At 41.9% G+C, this 12,500-nt stretch overlaps 1 protein-coding gene across 1 annotated transcript in view; it reads right to left on the bottom strand.

Moving 5' to 3' along the window:
- The window catches only part of lingo1a (leucine rich repeat and Ig domain containing 1a), a 101,244-nt gene that overhangs the window by 48,942 nt on the left and 39,802 nt on the right, over positions 1 to 12,500 (bottom strand). Inside the window, exon 2 of the mRNA XM_063196713.1 lies at positions 7,082 to 7,218. The gene's annotated coding sequence lies outside the window, so the exon portion shown is untranslated. The remainder of the gene's footprint in view (positions 1 to 7,081; positions 7,219 to 12,500) is intronic.

Raw genomic sequence — 12,500 nt, 5'->3', positions numbered from 1 at the left:
TCCAGGACAAAATAAAGAATCGTGATTGTTGATGTGGAAAGTAAAGAATTGTGGCTCTTCATTCAAGTTTAGAAATGCAAACACAGGTCAAGTGTCAAAGAGCTATTGGACCACTCAACAGTAATCGGTTATTCCCGGAAGTATCTCAGCGATGAATTACTAATGTTTATCAGCTATTACCTCCACAAAGGACCCTTCTTTCCTTCTCCGTCAGCCTTTATGCACAGAATGACAGATAATGGGTTTACGTCAGTGAATCTTAACTACTTGATAGTAGCAGTAGCCGATTCAAGCAACAGAAACAGCTAGCACACCGATTACGCTCCTAAATATATTCATTCATTCCATTTTATGCTTATAAATTATGTCAGATAACCAATGACTTGTTTTTGTTTGCTTGTTTTTGTTACGTTTCACGTTTCATACAGGATGTCAAAAAAAATAAAAATAAACAAAGAGCAAAAGTGTTACCAACTATAGAACTAGAAATATATAAATACATAGATAAATAAATGAATAACACAGACATGGAGGAAAAAAACCTTCTGAGGCATGACTTTTTAATGTGGCTGTTATGTCCAGCCACAGATTTCCCATCTCAGGTGTGACTGCTGTGCATATAGGGCCTGGGAGGAGGAAGTGCAGTGGTGGTGGTAGGAGAGGTGGTGTTAGTGGTAATGGTGGTGGGAGAGGTGGCAGAGAGGTGGCAATAGGAATGAGTTGGGTGACTCACATGCCTGTGCTGTGGAGCGCAGCAGTCTCTGCGGGTTGAAGCCATGCAAGCCCACCGATCGAGGCAACACAGAAACCTGCTGGAACGGCAGAGGTGGTGGGATCCCATCCAAGCACATGCTTATTTCAGTGTGTGGGCTTATCGTGTGGGGAAAAACCCTTCTCCCACAAGAATTCTCCACTCAGTTTGGAGATACTGTACGTCTAGTTTACAAGGAGAGTCTGACCTTCCATCCTGCCTTCTGCTCTCAAGCTAAGATTAGAGTAAATCTGTTTCAGACACATTTTAGTTTGAAAAAGCTTTTTTCTGCACTTAATCCACTTATCCACTGTGTCCTACACAGCAGCAAAAATACTGCTCTAAACATATATTGCCCATAAAGTCCACTTCTCTCTAAACAAGGTCCTTTACTTCCATTTTCCATAATCTAGATATCTGTGAGGGGGATAAATACATTTTAATTTTTATTTTGTTGCTGTTGCTGTCTCAAATATTGTGTCCAATGACATTGTTAATGATTAAGTTTCAACAACACGTTTCAGCAGTGATATCACATTTTCCACATACTATCAAGTGACCTTTCCCGCCATCTGTGGTTCTACCAATCTGGGAGCCAACAGCTTGCATGCCACTGCTGGTAAAAATTAATGATTGGAGAGATGTATCTGTTGTACAAATAGAGGCCAGCTGCAATTGTAGAAACACTGCAATTCTCGTATTTAGAGTACATGCGAATCGTGGAGAAAATACAAATGGGTGTGCTAGCCTAGCCTGGTATTTCGTAATTCATTTTAGTTCTGGATCCTCGGTGCCCTGGAGCACTTGGGCGGGACGATGGGCTCAGCTCTGGTTTGAAATGAGCTCTGACCAATCGCTGACAGTTGACATTCATGACATAGGCCTATGTTATTATTCTCCCAAGTGCGTATTGGCCGGTAACACCGGTTGTCTGAACACCAGCTGAAAACCCTAGCCAGGCCGTGCCCTCCTAGTGACGCAACGGCTTCAGCGTTGCTACCAGTCAGGTCAAGAGCAATGCAAGTACTTTCTGAGTTCCCGCAAATACTGGAACTCCTCCCACTTTGTTGGGAAGCAAACAATCATTAGCAAACCAAGGGAGGTAATTAGGAAAATGCCATTTGGGAAATGTTAATTGTTATGCTCTTGGTCAGACCAAGTCTCGAAGAGATTTGAAAGTCAATGATAATCAGGCTAGAAAACCCTCCCCAGAGAAGCGTAATCAGACCATTCATGGATTTTCATGGATTTTCATTGTGGTCTAGCCTGTCAGGCTAGTGGTAGCCTTGAGATTGACAGCACACATAGCACAGTATGTCCGATAGCATCACATTGCACAACATACACAACGAACCATTGCATTTGTGCCACCCATGTTCAGGGTCAACCTCTCTACCACTGAGGAGTAATACAGAGTAACTGCTTATAAGCCACACACAGCCTCATACTGAGAAAAGGAAGGAAACGGTTCAAGTTGGAGAGTCTTGTAGTGTAAGTGTGGACTCAATTGGCACTAATGAACTTTTTGCTCTTAAAACACTCAGGCCAATTAAACGTCTATGAATTGCACTGATTATTGAAAATACCTTATTAGAGGCTGGTTTATGATTTACCTTGGCAGATACAAGTAGAACCACCATAATATTAACAATACGATTGTGCAGCCGTAGGTTTGTTCTTACTTTGTCCAAACCTTTGTAAATATTTTGTTTAAAATAAGTTAACAAATGTCAATGAAGGGTCAATGAGTCTTTTAAGGGGCTACTATTCTTAAATGTTACCGCTGTTCTTAATTTATTCACATGTCCTGTATTAAGAAACCATACACAGAAACAGCTGCAAATAGCAAATATACAGTATATGGCTGCAGTTTGAGAAGAGCACAGGTGGTTTAGAAATCCTGTCAGAACCCTTCATTGTGCTCCAGCCACAGTTCAAACCACAAATTACTGCATGATGAGGGCAAAGCTCAGTCTTAACTCAATATCAGGTGCACTCGGCTTCTAGCAGAGCACAGGCCTTGAAGGAGCCGTTATGTTAGGTCGTTCATCGGGGAGCCAAACACGTAAAGGCCTCCCTTTAGACCCCTTGTGCTGAAAGGGTTCAACTTCCACTCCATCAATACATCTGAAGTTATGATAGGCTATATGCAGTCTTATTCACTTGCGGGAATGCAAGCCATACTTTCTTCAAACAATGAAATTGCAAACACAGCAGATTTTGACCTGAGCTTCAACCTTCACACCCTAGACTTCCAACCACATACCAAACAAAAAGTTTCAGTGTGCCTGCTATTCATCTTTCGGAAGCCTACAGTTATCATTATTGGGAGAATGTATGGTTGCACTTTCCACTTTTAAAGATTGTTGGAATACTTTGAGCCCATCACCTGTCAAGGCCCCAGTAAAATGTTTCTAGTTTCTTTTGCCAAATGCTGTGAAAATAATAACTCGTTTCGGTAACACCTCACACAGTCATTGATCTGTGTTCTCAAGTAATCCCAAATGAGGACCCTTTTAATCAGAGCTGAACTAACCCAAAAGACTTACCAGCACTAATAACTACGTCAGGAAGCACATGAGATGATTTGACTGGCATTCCAATTAAAAATCAACAGGTTGCATGTAGAACAACAACCTAAGTGGTGTTATATTCACATTTTCAACTGCACATCCAATTTAAGACGCAAGAAATTACTATAAAAACTACTACAATGAACCTCATTTATAATCTTCAACACTAAAACAGTTTTGGGACAAATGTACTAATAGAACAATCTGGCTATCAAACTGCTTTGAAACCTGAAACCTGAACCAAAGCAAAATCTATGGAAGAAGGAACAAGACAACCGGGGGAAATAGTCATATCCTAATCTGCTTAAAAGCACCAAGTAGATTTGACACCATGCATTGAAAGACCACATCTTTTTTGTTCGCCCCACACTAAAATCTATACAATTTAATAGGCTTCTTGTTTTGTACACAGTATTGTATCGCTTCATTTGTAAAACTAGTGATAACCTCTCTCTGACATCGTACATTTGTTTCACTTAGAGACCACCTGGACCTATTAAATAAAACTGAGCATTTATGATATTTATTGGTAGATGTTGGCAGGGTTTATCCATAGCCAGTAGGAGTTGGAGTATTGGCACGGGACCCAAACTCAGACTATGAACACAACCAGAAAGTCTCTTTTTTAAAAACATGCCAACAGCCAAAACTCAGGGTTGGTCAAACTGTTGGTACACAGAGACAAAACATGTTATGCTTGTATTTCATCATGCTTAATTAAACTAAAAAAGACCATGTTTTCACAACAAGGCATGTCTTGGCAGTTCATTTTTGTGAAGAAGCACCAAATGGACACTTTTGCTCAAATGAATCCTCCTGTAGAAGATTCCTGCTAGTCACTCTACCAACCAACAATCATCACCAACACCAAGTTTTCATGTTGAACATCATGTTGCATGCTGGTAAACATGATTTTGTCATTTGTGTCTTTCTACATGTTGTAGAATAAGCTTAAACCCCACGCCTGAGGAGAACCAGAAAAAAATCTATGAAAAACAAACCCTTTTAAATGCTGCCATGCCTGCCCTTCTCTCTTTTGGTTGACACTGCAAAAGCGATTGAGATTTGCATGAAATGAAGTCAGTCACGAAATCCTTTTGAAAAGTTTGAAGCACCAGTAGACTGACACAGCCCTCTGTGGTCAATCCACACAGGAACAGGAACACGATCACCTCCAAGGGAATTAACGCACCAAGGTCACCGCATGAAAGCACCTTAAAGCTAAAAGGGCATCACGGTATAAGCACACTGTGAAAATAGCATTCATGGTAGTATGTCCACAAAAACAAACAGCTTAAAATCATTGCCATACCCTGAACAGGCTGGTAGTCTAGTCGTGCATATGTGAAACATGTATTAAATCTGTCTGGCTCCAGCTTATGCATCAGACCACTCATTAAGATATATCCTCATCAACATATGGCAGCTCCCCATTATACAATCATTGATTGCTTATGTGTTATGCATTCATGCAGGGTAACCTTGGGTTGACACATCTAAAGGTTTTAAGGCAACTTTAATACACATTTAATCCCTTAATCAAACACATTTGTGAATGCGGTGATTCTCTGTGAGTCTCTCTAGCTAATGGAATTCCAGAGTTCTCTCCACGTTATTTGGTGACTCATGAATCCCATGACATGTGAATTTACACGCAATAAAGAACATTAACTGCAGTACCTTGCACTGCGGATGGTGATTTTTCAATTGTCCTCTAAAGCCACAAGCATCGCAAAACGTACAGATACGCCAATTAGAACTAAGAATGGCGAAAACCCCTGTCTGCCGCATTGTTGGTGCAAAGCTTTGGTTATGCAAAGCCTCAGACACCACAAATACCTTTTCAAGATTTCTCCCTGGTATTAACGGTTATTGTCGCAGCCATCATGGCAATAGCTTTTCATGTAATTAACAGACGCTCTGGTTTAAATCCCCTTAATAACTATACAGTTCATGACCGCATTAAAACGTCTGGGAGCTCTGCATAGCACAGCACTCGCTCGCTCGCTGTCTGGGATTTCATCAATATTAATATTGGCACTTTCTTCAAGTAATTATGAATAATCAGGCAATACCACCATTGGCCTCTCGGCTGACTCTCGACAGCCAGACATTTTGCACAAGCTGCCTGTCTGTGAAGATCACAGCGCACAGGCTCAAGGCCACTGATAGATTTGACTGGGCCCAGGACAAAATCATCTGAATGGGCTCCCCTTTTAACCTGTTAAAACACTGTGTAATTTTTTGCTGTTACCAGAATGGTAATGGCCAAGTCGTATTGCATTACTAAAGGCCCTCTCTTATGTCATAGTAGGGTAATACTATGGTAATTAACCTTTTTAATGACTATTACAGTGTGCCACTGGTGTTACCACTGTGCATTATGGGGATACTGCATCCAATGCAATAGGAACCCATTTCTGACCACCCGCCCTCTCCCTGGGCCTGGGACAACTTGTCCTTTTTGTGCCCTCCTGTTGGCCTGCCCTGCACAGGCTGCCTTTCAGAGCAGCCCAGGCTACTGTGGTGAGTTATGGCCAGACTTGCTCCAAACAGTACCAGCATCAGCCAGACGTGATGAATACTGTAGAGGTGAACCTCACAGCTGGATGAAAAATCGGCTGTTTTGGATGCACTTGAAAGGGGCCCGGCGCAGAATATTTATCTGCTTGTCAGTCCGTGTTTTCTTATATTTTAAGGCTGGCTGGCTGGTGTTATTTTAACTCTGTCTTGACCTTTATGTGACTTTGGTTTTCTTCTCCTTGAGGTATCGACAGTAACCTGGCTCTCACTCAGATGGATTGTCATCCACGAAGTGTAGCGAAGATGCACGAAGCACTAGGGGTCTCGCGAGAGCCAGGCTATATCGACAGCAGCTATTTAAGAAAAGAAGCTGCGATTAAATGGATATATCGCCTGAGGTTGTAGTACAAGGCCACTCGCAATTACTGAACTCTTCCAACAGCCAATTGTCTGGTCGGCATTATACATCAATGCTCTGAATGACTACAAAACAATTATGAACAAGATCCTTTAGTCAAAAACACAGTTTTTGATAGTGTCACTGAGTGACAAATTCTATTCAGTTAGTTAACTAATTGGATCGCAGATACATTCTATATTTTACAATGATCATTACAACTCGCACACCTTGAATTACAGTATGACCTAAGATAACATCACATCATGTCTTCTCTATGGATATATTTTGTTAATATCAGTCAGAGACCGAGTTGGATATGAAAAATCAGCTTGTACGCAGTAATGTCAAATGTATTCAGCATTCAGGGAGGGGAGGCTGAATGTCAACTTAAATTGGACTCAGGAGATCAATAATTGTGATCCATCCAATTGCCATTGGTCTGACTATGGAGCACAAACTTTTGAGTCCATCGTGCTGCAGAAGGAGAAAAAATGATGTTCTATGTTGTAATGTTACGATTCTTTATGTCTTTGGAAAATAACCTTCTGTACATACCGGTATAAGCAAAGTACGAGTGTAACAGCGGACAACCTTGTTGTCTCACTCTTGACAGTGTCCTCAGCGTTGCATCTCTTGACTTAATGTGAGATCAGTCCCTGTCATCAAGCATACATATTCCTCATCTGTACAGTTTTGTTTCTGTCAGCATTCCTGTAGAGTAGACAAAACACCTATTTTAGCATTTGAGTCCAAAGGCAGCAGGGAGTTTTCTTGTTTAAGTCGTCAGAAAGACAGCACAAACCCAAAGACCTCTCGAAGAGAAAAGATACTTACAGACAGTGAAGGTTTGCCTGTGTTTTGGGATGGGGACAAGCTCAGCGAGTGGAAGTGAGTGGTTGATGAGAGTGACACTGGCACCTTCTATCCTCAGGCCACATTCTCATGCCCCTCTCATGGCCTCCTCAATGCACCTCTGCAACACAGGAGACAGAACAAATGTGTTAGCACTCCTCATAGCTTCCTCAACGCACCTCTGCAACACAGGAGAAGAAAAAAAAATGTGTTAGCACTCTACTCCTTTTACAGCCTACCTGGTTTTCGTCCAAGTATGTTAGTTGATATTTCAGCAAGAAAAAGTGCAGAGTACATTTTGCAGTGTTAATTTGAAACTTCGAGGGTTGAATCGTGTTGTTGGTGCTACTCACCAACTACTACTGTGTTGAATTAGCACTATACAGATTGCTGTGTAGTTTAGCAATGATCTTTTTTTTAAAAGCATAAACGTAAAGTGGATGTCCTCATCTTTGATAAGGTGGCAATAGAAACATTTTTAAAAGTCTATAGGCAACTACTTATCCCTCAGTCTACTCTAAAGTAGCTATAATCAAGAATCAGACAGCAGCCAAATGTTGCACCTGACCGGACCACTGATGTTGGAAGAGCAGGGCCAGGCCTGTCTTGTTTTGTTGATAATGATAATAACTGTGTACTAGAGCCATTTGATTGAGTTTGTTAGAGCCAATTTGTCAACAGCATACAGATGTAAACAGACAAAAAAGGCCCCGTAATTTAAAGAACTGAGAGCAAGATGAGAGGTGATCCACGGCTGGCTGGCCCCCCACAACAGAAACACGACACCACAACACAAGGGTAAAAGGAGAGGTCAAACTAAATTGCTAGTCGCCCACTCCACACCGTCTGAGTAGGCTGGAGTAGGCCGTAGTCGACCTCTTCTCTTCTCTCCACTGATGCGTTTCAGGCAGCAGCACATCATGTGGCTCCCGAAGCAAAATAGGAGGTGCCACTGCCAAGGGATTTTAGAAACTCTATTATGTGTTTTTAATTTAGCACATACATAATGTACATGCTAATGTGCATTATTAGCGTCAGTATTTGACACACCCTTGTGAGTTCTCTTATGATGATGATGATGATGATGAAGATAGTGATGACGATGATGACGATGGTGATGAAATTCAACAGACATTTAGATAAATATAGCACAAGTCTGCAAATGAAGTGTCATATCATAGCCTAATGTGGGATGCTGAGGACAGCAGATGGCAACTCTCTTGTGGATCTCATTTCCACCCACAAAACTACGGCAAGACAGTTTGGGATATTATTAGAGGCAAAGGCAATTTATGACTGAATATATTACTGGCATGCCCAAATATAGGTAAACAGTAGCCAAGATAACAAACTGCATGTTCTTCATTACCATGTAAAACTTTTGTTTGCACCTATCTGAAATAAAGTAGGCTACATGTACCAGTACACACATTTGTCCAAATCAACAAACCTGCAATTTTTTAATTCACTTATGGATTAATAACGCTACTGGTGAAGGTAATGTTGTCAATGTTGATCGTCACACAGATTAATATGATTGACAAAACGGCCTTAACTTGTTTTGCTGATAGGTAATACCAAAGTGACTAGCCCACAAGAGAGAGGAAGTAGAGACTCCGAGTCCTCACACATCTAATCAGAGCACTGTTTTCAGAGCTGAACGGAGAGAGCAGCGTTTAAAATAACATTGTAAAATCTCAGCAAGCAGCTTGTAAGATGTAACAGATTTTGTGAGGATTACACTATGTGAAGCATGGCAAAAAGAAAACAAACGCACAACAACTATCTAACTGCTCTTCCTTGTTACAACCATTCGGGCATACGAGTTGAAACACTGTGTAACAGCCAGATGGGAACAATGCCAAGCAGACATGTAAACAAACGAGACATTGAAGTACTGTGAAGCATATAATAACAACACTAGTCGTATGGTATGGATGCAACTATATTATGTCATGATGTCATGTGGTATTTGCATCTGTAACAGTACTTCTACTTAATACACCTCTGCCACCAAGCAGGAACGACTAAGGCCCGAAGGAGAGCAGTACTGTGTATGCTCAGCGGAGTCCATCAACACTTCCTTTCCTAGGCTTCAGGACATCTACACCAAGCACTGGAGGTCAAGGGGCAGGGTGATCCCCCATAGGCACCTCAGCCATCCACAGCAATAGGCTGTCTTGAAGGGGGAGGGTGATCCGCCATAGGCAGGCACTTCTGCTATCCACAGCAATAGCCTCTCTTCCCTGCTGCCTCCAGGGAAGCGGTATTGTCTACTCAGGGCCAAAATGAAGACATGTCAGGAGGAGTGTTTCTCTGCCAGCCCTGAGGATGCTGAAGGAGGACAGAGTGGCATTCCCCCCGTAGCCCCCACCCCCACCTAGTTACCATACATCCACCAAAGCATCATCATCACTTCATCAATTTATTCCACAGAAACACAAAGAAGTCTACCACAGAATACGATAAATATAACATGGGCAACATGAACTACCATATTAACAAACAAACAAATAAATAACCCACCCTTAATGACAAATGACATTTACAGATTAGATATTTCCAGACCTGTGTTGGTCTGGCTACATGGACATTGGAAATTGCCAATGAAAAGAAACTACAATGGCCAAACAATAGGAGCTGTCTTCACAAAGGAGACATGTGAAAAGAAGCAGGTGCCAGGATGGGAAGGGAACGAGTATCCAATAGCCACTGGCAATGAATAATTATTATGCATTATCTATCGGAGATGGCAACCATATCCCTTGCCAGTTGATTACTTTCAGCTGCAGTCATTCTACTCTGTGTCCTGCTGTGTAGTTTGTGTAGTGACTTCCTGAGTCATTGGTACAGCCAGTGTGCCTCATTGCTTTATCCAGCAATTACAGAAAGACAGACACCACAGGCTGTACCACTCAGAGGGGAGTATCACTGTTGACTGCCTTTACCTGAGAAACGTCCCCTCCAGCCTGTTACGACTCTGTACACAACACCACTAAGCAGACCTCTATTTGGACACAGCGGAAATTACAAGGTTCCTTGAAAAACATGCAGTTGCCAATTGTTGTGGAACCTACACATGTTTTTGTTTTGTTTATAAATACAGAGTTGTGAGGAGGGGCAAGACACTGGCAGCCAACCACGTGAGCAGACAGACAACGGTTTCCAACAATCAGAGGTTGAGTTGTGCGCAGCCAGGATCACGCAGCCAGGGGAAAACAAGAATTTAAAACCCATGTACACTGCCCTACAAAGGCAAAGTGCAGTAGCTAACTACATTTTGTCAAAATTTAATTTAGATTGAAAATGGTGTTCATTACAGCTTCTTTATCTTGTAACAAAGCCTTATGGTCCAAATGTGCCCTGTTTGTGAGATATTGCTAGGTTAAATTTGCTGTAACAACAATGTCCAACCTCACATCAAAGCTTCGAGGGCATTTTTCTCAGTTTCTATGTTGCTGTAGTTGCTGGAATTAGGAATTAGCCTTTTCAGAGAACTAGCTGAGACTATAGCTTCTTGCTTCTGAACAGGTTCCCCGGAAAACCTATGGGAGATCCTCCACAGTAGTAAACTAAACCTAAGGGTTCTCTGTCGGCCGAGCAAATGGTCACGCAAGAGGCGTAACCCATAGTTCATCTTCCTCAGAGAACCTCCGCAGTGGCAAACTAAATAAACCTAAGGGTTTTACTAGGGAACCTTGGGGTTCTTCCAGGAACTTTAAGGTTCTTCAGAGAACCTTGGAGTTACTCAGAGAAATGTTGGCTTGCTCCATGAACCAGCTAAGGGATCTTTCAGGAAGCTTCACATGTGGTGTGCAGATTGTTTGAGTGGCACAACAGTTTTCACGTACATCATAATTTTGTAGGCTATGACCTGAACCACCATGGACACTATTTTAGGTAACACTTTTATAAGGGTTTACTACAGTGGATCTACTGCATGTAATAACCAGTTTAATAATATGTAGTACCATGTCATACCATGTAGGCCTACCAACATGTTAATTACATCGTGTATTTGTGTGTATCTACTGCAATTACAATGTAATGAGAAGTAGTGTTTATAATTCAACCAAACATTCCACCAGCACACTGTCACTTGTCACTAACAGCTGTCATTATTTACCTAAACCTCAACACTGCTTACCACCTGTGAACTGCTAGCCAGGCCACGCCCTCCTAGTGACACAGCACCTTTGGCGTTGCAACTAGTCAGGTCAAGAGCAATGCAAGTACTTTCTGAGTTCCCACAAATACGGGAACTCCTTTCACTTTGTCGGGAAGCAAACAACCTTATGCAAACCAAGGGAGGCGGGTCAAACATTCCGTTTGGGAAATGTTAATTGTTATGCTCTATGTCAGACCTCTCGAAGAGATTTGCACGTCAATGATAATCAGGCTAGTGACCAGCCACAATCGTCTACAAAATGGCACCCATGACAGTGCATCTTTCCTTCCTGATTCTTGAGATACTGATTGCCAGCCAGGAACCCATGCCTGTGCAGTTGATGACCCAAAACTTGCTCGCAGAGTATACCGTACGCCTGGATATTCAAATTCCAATTAAAATATGCCCTTTTAGAGGGTACACTTTAAGACTCCTGTTCCATTAATCTGGTACAATTATGTAACACCATAACAGTGCATGTATACTTGCAGCAGAGTTAGGGTTAGTATGTACAATGTAAGTGCATAATTTGTGGCACATACTGTATAGAAGTACACTAAAGAGAAACCATAAAATAAGTGTTCTCAATTTTGATTGTGGTCAAAATAGTTTAGGGCATGCTCCTTTGTATGTTTTCACTGCTTCTACTTCTACTCTAAATAAAGCAAAATGGTTACCATAGACACGACACATGTTGCAACACATGCTAATTAGCTTGAATTGCTCAAGGAGGTTCACACACACTGTCTGTGAGTGCTGTATGCATTTGCATAAATAACATAACATTACACATATGCTTTCACCTATAGCATATAAACACACACATGCACGCATGCACGCACACACGCACGCACGCACGCACACACACACACACACACACACACACACACACACACACACACACATAGGCTCCCTCACGCAAACCAAGATTATACTACAAATGTGCTGAAGAGATGAAGTACCATGGCAGCGCATATACTGTAACATTGAGAAGTCCACAATTATCACAGTAAATAATTAATTAAGTAAGTAATAACCCATTGCAATTTATTGATTTGCTAGCAGATGCAGCAGCCTGTTTGTAAATTTGGCCCAATTATGATTATGCTCTCTCTCTCTCTCTCTCTCTCTCTCTCTCTCTCTCTCTCTCTCTCTCTCTCTCTCTCTCTCTCTCTCTCTCTCTCTCTCTCTCTCTCTCTCTCTCTCCCCCCCCACACCCCTCTGAGGTCAGGT

Source organism: Engraulis encrasicolus, chromosome 4 (genome assembly GCF_034702125.1).
Source record: "Engraulis encrasicolus isolate BLACKSEA-1 chromosome 4, IST_EnEncr_1.0, whole genome shotgun sequence".
Taxonomy (NCBI): Eukaryota; Metazoa; Chordata; class Actinopteri; order Clupeiformes; family Engraulidae; genus Engraulis; species Engraulis encrasicolus.
Note: the sequence above shows the minus strand (reverse complement) of the source record. Positions and strands in the feature narration are given on the sequence as shown.